Source organism: Pinus tabuliformis, chromosome 7 (genome assembly GCF_031772625.1).
Source record: "Pinus tabuliformis cultivar Carrire ecotype Pingquan chromosome 7, CPIR1, whole genome shotgun sequence".
NCBI classification, from domain to species: Eukaryota; Viridiplantae; Streptophyta; class Pinopsida; order Pinales; family Pinaceae; genus Pinus; species Pinus tabuliformis.
The window spans coordinates 553,681,091-553,689,895 of NC_142293.1; the positions used below are offsets into that span (position 1 = coordinate 553,681,091).

Sequence of the window (8,805 nt, forward strand, 5' to 3'; positions counted from 1 at the left end):
CCTAAGCAATTTCAGCCTCAAAATGAAAAATCATTTCAACAAAATGATAAGACAAATAAAAACAAAGGGAAGAAGACTGATAGACATTGCAACTTTTGTAATCGAGGTGGCCACTTAGAATCCAAATGCTTTAAGAAGATGGAAGCCTTGGAAGCAGCAATGAAGAAGCATAACATCCATTTGGAGCACTCTTCAACTTCAACTTCATCTTCAGGAATAACACTTTCTGCTTGTGGTTGTCAAGCATCTCGGTCTGGCTATGCACTAAATGTATCTTCTTCTTCTCATTCTCATGAGTGGCTCATTGATTCTGGAGCTTCTTATCACATGGCCAAAAACAAAGTCATGTTTTCTTCTTTAAATGATTGTAACACCAAAAATATATATGTTGGTGATGATAGATCTCTTAGTGTTGTAGGGGTTGGAACTGTTCATATAGACAATGGTCAATTTAATGATGTATTATGTGTTCCAACCTTATCCTGCAACCTTCTATCTGTATATCAGATAACTCATTCAGGTGAAGGTAAAATCGTTGAATTTTCACCTCACGATGTTGTAATTAAGGACCTAAGAGATCCTAGACCGATTTGAGCTACTAGCATTGCTGATGATTCTACAAGGTTGTATAAGTTTCACAACTTTGGGTCATCAAATCTTCCCTCGGTATTTGTTGCTCATAACGATGAAGTGAGCAAACTTTGGCATGAGCGATTTGGTCACTTAAACTATCGCTCCCTTCAGAATCTATGTAAAGAAAATATGGTGACAGGTCTTCCAATGGTATCTTGCAGAGATGGTGTTTGTTTCAAATGTGTACTCGGAAAACATCACCAGGATAGTTTTGAAAAACGTGCCTCTTGGTACGCCTCAGCCACTTTACAGCTTAATAGAGTTTAGGCTTCTGTGATCCATATTAGGTTAGATAAAGATTTCGGCGTAAATCACATGAAAAGTCATTTGTCGACGCGTTTCGAACCAACCACTTTACAGCTTGTGCATAGTGATTTATGTGGTCCACTTCTAGTTGTTTCATTCTCTGGCTACAAGTATTTCTTAACTTTCATTGATGATTTCTCCAGACGAACTTGGGTATACTTCTTAAAACTCAAGAGTGAAGTATTTAACATGTTCTTGGCCTTTAAGGCCTTTGTTGAAAAACAATCTGGACATCAAATTCTTAAGCTAAGATCTGATAATGGTGGAGAATATGTTAACAACAAATTCATCAACTTTTGCACTGAGAATGGAATTCAAATGCAACATATTGTTCCATATACTCCACAAAAAAATGGTGTAGCTGAAAGGAAGAATCGCACCTTAAAGGAAATGGCTAATTGTATGCTTCAATCTAAAGGACTTGGTCTTAATTTTTGGGCAAAAGCAATTAACTGTGCAAATTACATAATAAATCGCACTCCTACTAAGGTTTTAAAGAATATCACTCCAGAAGAAGCATGGAGCTCAATTAAACCAGATGTAAGTCACTTTCGTGTTTTTGGAAGTGAAGCATGGGCCCATATTCCAGATGAGAAACATAAAGCTTTAGAACCTAAGAGTGAAAAATGTATTTTTGTTGGATATTCTGAAGATGTCAGAGGATATAGACTTATTCTACTTAAGTCCAAAAATGTTATCATTAGAAGAGATGTAAAGTTCACTGAAAATATATTGGCCTACGAGCCTAGTTCGGCAGATGTGCCACCTCTCCCTATCTCTTCTACTTTTGAAAATATTTCCTCTTCAGATGATGAAAGCGAGGATAACAATCCTCCCCCACCTTCTCAAGATCCTTCTTCAGCTCCTCAGCTTCCAAAATGTGTCCATGCTACTCGGGATGCAACAGGTGATCTTGCCAGTGATCCTACAGATCAGCGACGTACATGTTCTCAGTTTGATAGAGCCTCTTCTCTACTGGCTCAAGCTTCATTGAATTATGATCCTGACACCTTTGCAGAAGCTTTAGGCCATCCAGATTGGGAAGCAGCTATGAATGAAGAATATCATTCATTATTGGCAAATGATACATGGGATCTTGTTCCTCTACCAAAGGGACGAAAACTTGTTAGATGCAAATGGGTTTACAGAACCAAGTATGGACCAGATGGGAAAGTTGATAAACATAAAGCTCGTCTTGTTGCTAAGGGTTTTTCACAAGTTGAAGGCATTGACTACACTGAAACCTTCTCCCCTGTTGCCAAAATGAACTCTATCCGCCTTGTTCTTTCCCTTGCTGCCTCTTTCAAATGGGAAGTCCATCAGATGGATGTTAAATATGCCTTCTTGCATGGGGACTTGCATGAAGAAATCTATATGGAACAACCTATTGGCTTTATACAAACAGACTCCAGCCTTGTATGTCGGCTTAAGAAATCCCTTTATGGTCTCAAGCAAGCTCCTCGAGCTTGGTATGCCAAAATGGATAACTTTCTTTTAGAAAATGGCTTTTCTAGGTGTCATTCTGACAATACTATCTACACCAAGAAAGTGGGCAAGTCTCTTATCATTCTTGTTCTTTATGTTGATGATCTTATCCTGACTGGTAGTGATCCCAACCTTATAAACCATGTGAAGTCTAGCCTTAAAAGGACGTTTGAAATGAAAAACTTAGGACACTTACATTATTTTCTTGGTCTTCAAGTCTTGCAATCCAAGGAAGGTATTTCCCTTTCCCAGTCCAAGTATGCCTGTGATATTCTACGCCATTTTCACATGGAAGACTGTAAGCCAGCCCCTTCTCCCTTTCAATCTGGAGTCAAACTTTCAGTCACTTGTACTTCTCCTGCAGTTGATGCTACCTTATACCGTCAACTTGTAGGAAAAATTTTGTATCTAACCCATACTCGTCCTGACCTTTCCTTTGCTGTTGGCCTTGTTGCTCGGTTTATGCAAAACCCACATGAAAGTCATTGGAAAGCAGCTAAAAGAACACTTCGTTATGTTCGAGGTACAGTTCATTTTGGGATTCATTACAGTGCCCAAGCAGCGCCTCTACTGGTTGGTTTCACTGATTTCGATTGGGCTCATGACCCTAATGATCGGAAGTCTACTGCAGGTTATGTGTTCACTCTTGGTTCAGGACCTATTACATGGGCTTGCAAGAAACAAGGTGCCATTTCTATTTCTTCAGCAGAGGCAGAGTATCGTGGTGCCGTAGAAGCTAGTAAGGAAGCCTTGTGGCTTCGTCAGATCCTGTCAGAGTTTGTCTTTCAGCAGTAGCATCCGACTACACTTTGGTGTGATAATCAAAGTGCCATTCAACTATGCAAAGATCCAGTCCAACATCAGCGCAGCAAACACATTGAACTGCACATGCACTTCATCAGAAAGCTCATTCATGACCATGTTCTTGAAGTGCAATATTGTTCAATAGATGATCAAGTTGCAAACATCTTTACAAAGGCTCTCACAGAGGCGAAGTTTACTAAACTTCGATTTATGGTTGGAGTTCAGGAAGTTGTCACTAAGGGGGGATAGGCTCTAGTGCCTCCTTCCTTCTCCTATTGTGTCATATTTGTACATCCTTCAATCCTATCCCAAGTTGTTCTTAAGGGGGGATGTTAGGATATTCCGACACATAGGAAAAAGTTAAGTATAACTTGGTCTAGTATAGAGTTAGGTAAAGTGTGTTTCTTTACTATGTACATTTTGTAACTTACAATCCGATGGTCACGATATGTAGTGATCCGACGGTTCATTCTCTCCTCGGTATTACCAACACTTGATCCGTGGCTTAACACCCAATTGGTCCATGATCTCTATTTAAAGAGCATGGAGGGTCATTTGTAGGGTAATCATTCATGAGAGAAGCTTATGTAAATTTTCATTCTTTTTATTAATATATTGCCTGAAGTGGCCGCGTTGGCTTAGGCCGTGGAGTGTTTCCCTCTTTGAGGGTTTTAAGTACGTCAAAAATATTGGTGTATTGATCTGTGATCTGTTTGTGAGCGGTGTCCTTTGGTGTTCTATCTGAGGAACTTACCCTGTAAATTCCTACACAACCTAATCAGTGGGTTGATAATTGACACAAGCATTCATTCAAACTAATCAGTTGGTTGATAACTGACATAAGCATTGGCTCATGACTAAAATAGAATCCAATGGCCAATATTTTTCCAATCGTCTAACACTACATCCAATGTTGAATATCACAGTGGCAGCTGAGGGCATTCATTTCAAAGGAAACGCCTTAAAAATGCCTTACGGCATAATTATTTATATTTGAACAGATGAGCTGTTATCAGGTCGTCACTCTAATCACCAAGATTAAATTATATACAACGTCTCTCTGTTTCTCTCGTTCTTTGAATGAATTGGAAAGATTGGGCAAAATGGCAAGCATTAGGAACAACAGGATCTTGATAATCGGAGCAACAGGCTACATTGGTCGTTATATTGCCAAAGCCAGCCTTGCTTTCGACCATCCTACATTCCTTCTAGTGAGAGAGTCCACGGCTTCTTCTTCTGATTCTGAGAAAGCCCAGTTCCTGGAATCCTTGAAGGCCTTAGGTGTTAATATACTCCTTGTAAGTGCTTGTCCTCGCCCTTTGATATTCGAAATTGATTCATGATCATCTTGATAATGATTTTTTATTTAATCTTTTATTTGATAGTCTCATGTGTGGTTATTTCATACTCAAGATTCATATGTAAAGGAAAGATTTTGTAGCTTTCAGGTAAATGGCACCTGAATATAGTTTTCTCTTTGATTACTCATTTGATCATTTCATGTTTTCATTAAGCCAATTAAGGTTGGAATTTCAAAAGAAATTCCCTTTTCAAATTTTAGATTTTCCACAGTTTCCAATCTGTTTTCATATTTTCAAATCAAGATTATAATAGTTTTGTAAATTTTTAAACGGTATCTGGCAAGAAAATCATCCATAATAAGGCAATTTGCTCATCATATTCCACCCCTCGTGCCATTATGGGCATATTCATATTTCCAGCGCTATAATGTTTTTTGGTACTATTACTTTTACTTGTGGGTGTCTCCATGGCTTTGGCTTTGATGAAAGAACTGACCAGAGTTCATCATTCATGTTATATTTTTTCCCCTTTATTTTAATTATATATTTTATAAATTTATAAATATCTTAAATTTTAATGATAGTTTTAAAAAATTATTTTTTTATTAATGATTATTCTTAAAAAATATTTTTAATTCTTTTAGATTGAACAAATGAATTGTTATTTTGAAGCTATAGTTTAAATTTGTGTTATTTAGGATTATTTTAATTATATGTCTTATAAATTTATAGATATTTTAAATTTTAATGATTTTTTGAAAATAAATATTCTTAATTATTTTATAGTGAGTGAATATATTGTTGTTTTAGAGTGAATGAAAATGCTTTGTTATGGAAGAAAAAAAATATAAATATTTATTAAAATAAAACAAGTGGTTATAGATTATTAATTATAATTTGATTAGTTATTTTGTTTATATTTATTTTATTATATTATTTTTCATGTTATTCATAAATATTATTATGTTTTTTGGCCACTTGACAAGAATTGTTTTGATTTATCTGGTATTGGGGAAGATAGGTTGTTATTGTAAAATGATGTGATATTTTAGCACTAAGTGTTATTTATCATTACGTTTTGTGTGCAGGGATCTGTAGAAGATTATACAAGTGTTGTGGAAGCAATTAAGAAAGTGGACATAGTTATTTCAGCTATAGGGGGTTTATGCAAATGAGTCAAATGAATATTATCAAAGCAATAAAGGAAGTTGGAAATATCAAGGTATGATATTTTCACATTAGTTTAAAGCATCTTACATTTTATCTATTAATTAGGTAAATTGGAAATATCAAAATATGATATTTTTACATTAATTTAAACCACATCACAGTTTGCCTATTAATTAGGTTAGCCACATTATGAATGATATTTTTATATTAATTTAAAGGTAATAAAAAATAATTAATATTTAGAAATGATAAATAATTATATTTATTTTAATTCTAATATTTTTTATATTTATATAAAAGAAACAAATTTATTTTAATTTTAAATTTATTAAATTATAATTTTAAAAATATTTTTTTAATAAAGATATAAAAAATCTAAATATTAAATAAAATTATGTAATTTAATATTCTTATTTATATTTTTTATATTTATATAAAAGAAAAAAATTTATTTTAATTTTAAATTTATTAAATTATAACCTAAAAAATATTTTTTTTTATAAAGATATCAAAAATCTAAATATTAAATAACATTATGTAATTTAATATTCTTATTTATTACATAGTGTCGAGTATCTAGCAATCTCTCAATCTAATGTTGTTATTATTTATTTATTTTTAATTTATCTAGCATTCTTAATATAAAACTGAACACGTAGCACGTAAACTCATGCTTGTACCTACCGATCTTATCTTATGTATGTTGTGAATATTTCTGCTTTAATTTAAGAAACATTATTATAATATAATTACAGTAATTTAGAAGACAACTCAACACATACTTGGCTCCCACCGATATGTATGTTGTGAATATTTCTGCTTTAATTTAAGAAACATTATTATAATATAATTACCGTAATTTAGTAGACAACTCAACACATACTCAGTGAGGTATTAAATAAACTGCATTCTTTATCCTGACATTTTCCGGGTGAACTCTTCAAACGATTGAGCGCTTACTTCTTGCACAACAATTTAATCAATAGAGGCTTTTATAACTAAATTCAATCCCGTGAGTATTTCACAGTGCTAATTTCCACAGCCGTGGGTGAGCATATTTACAGAGGTTCTTGCCCCCCGAGTTCGGGTTTGAATATGATAAAATCCATTATACAGTGGAGCTTGCAACCAGCATTGTCGAGAACACAGTGAAAATTCGCAGGGTCATTGAGGCAGAAGGCATCCCTTACACATATGTCATATGCAACTGTTTTGCAAGGTATTTTGTGCCAACATTGGGGCAGCTGGACCTTATTGGCCGTACTCCCTCCCCTCCACTCCCTCCAAGGGATAAAGTTACTATATATGGAGATGGAAATGCAAAAGGTGGGGTTTACTTTCTGCCCAAGAAATAACTTCACTCTCTGATGGCTAGCATTCTAATACTTGATCCAGTATTTGAACCAGTTTTTGTCGATCCTTTTTTTAATGGATGAATGCATGTTATGCAGCTTCTTTTGTGAAGGAGGAGGATGTTGCAACATTTACCATGAAGACTCTGGATGACCCTAGAACTCTCAACAAGTCCCTCTATATAATGCCTCCTAGCAACATTTTCTAAGTGAATGAACTTGTTGGTGTATGGGAGAAGATTATTGGCAAAACTCAGGAGAAGGTTTATGTATCAGATGAAGAGTTGCAGAAAAAAATTGCAGGTTAGAATTTGGAAATCTTTTCTTGAAAACAAAATCTCTTTTAATTTCGTATTTTATTAAATAATAGTCTTAACAATGGTAGCTTTGAGGATTAGTTCAATTGGTAATTTTCTGTAGCTAAAGCACCATGAATACTCTCTTGACATTCTTGAGATTAAACTCTATGGTTGAGCTACTAAAACTAGGAAGCAATCCCTTTCCAGGAATACTACCTCATACAATAAAATGTAGTTACCAATCAATATGTCCTCAGGGAAAAAGTAGTTTTAACATTTGAACATCTTCCAATAGCTTGCATTAAAAACAAAGAGCGCTTGCATCAGTTTTATCCATTTATTATTGATTTTGTTGCTTGATGCACTGTATTTATGTTCCTTGATCTTTTGCGAGTCAAACGATTAGTAATTTTGATGTTGTGAAATGTTGTTTGTCGTTCGTGACGCAGATGCTAAAACCGGGGATGAAAAGCTTTATTTGGCTTGCTGCCACTTTATTTTCCTGAGAGGGAATTTAAACAATTTTGAAATTGGACCTCATGATGTGGAGGCCACTGAGCTCTACCCGGACGTGAAATACACGACAGTGGAAGAGTTCCTTAGGCAGTCTGTTTAAAGACCCTGGTGCTTGGCAGAATAATATAAAGCAGGAGTTGCTTTTATCTTTATGAAAGTCTATAGTGCGAAGAAGTTTCTCAAAGTGTCTGAACAAACAATAAAAATTGAGGAGTTGCTTTTATGTTTATGCAAGTCTATGAATTAATAATTTATTATGAAAATTCTTTAAAATTATAGCAGAGTTAAAATGGTTGAATCTGATTTTCTATTTTTTACAATGTGGGATGCTTATAATTTGAAATATAAACTTCTTTCTGAACTTTGCTCGCTGACAAAAACAAAAATAACTTTCATTTTCACAGTTAAATCCAATCCATTTGAACCCATCTCATCTAATATTATATTTAAAATCTTTCATTCTAAATTTTTAATATTTTGAGCATTCGGCTACCAACTCACTGCTTAGTGAAGAGCTCTGTTCTTCCACTTTGCTATGTTTTTCCACTTATGTTCTTCCACTTTGTTAGCTGACAAAAGAAAAAATAACTTCCAGTTTCACCATTAAATCCAACCCATTTGTATCTATCTGATCTAATATTATATTTAAAATTTCTCATTCTAAATTTTTAATATTTTGAGTCTTCCGCTACCAACTCACTCTTTAGTGAATAAATTATGTTCTTCCACTTTGTAAGATCCCAAACAATTAAATTTCCAATAGATTGGGCACACTTTAGTGTGCTAATAAAAATGCTTGCAATAAATTATGTTCTTCCACTTTGTAAGATTCCAAACAATTAAATTTCCAATAGATTGGGCACACTTGAGTGTGCTAATAAAAATGCTTTCAATAAAAAACCACGAATGCCAAAGGATCTGAAAATGCAAGTTTCTTAT

At 34.2% G+C, this 8,805-nt stretch overlaps 1 pseudogene; it reads left to right on the top strand.

The window, feature by feature from the left end:
* The first annotated feature begins 4,331 nt into the window (after positions 1-4,331).
* LOC149248570 (phenylcoumaran benzylic ether reductase PT1-like) lies at positions 4,332-7,968 on the top strand (annotated as a pseudogene).
* The last annotated feature ends 837 nt before the right edge of the window (positions 7,969-8,805 follow it).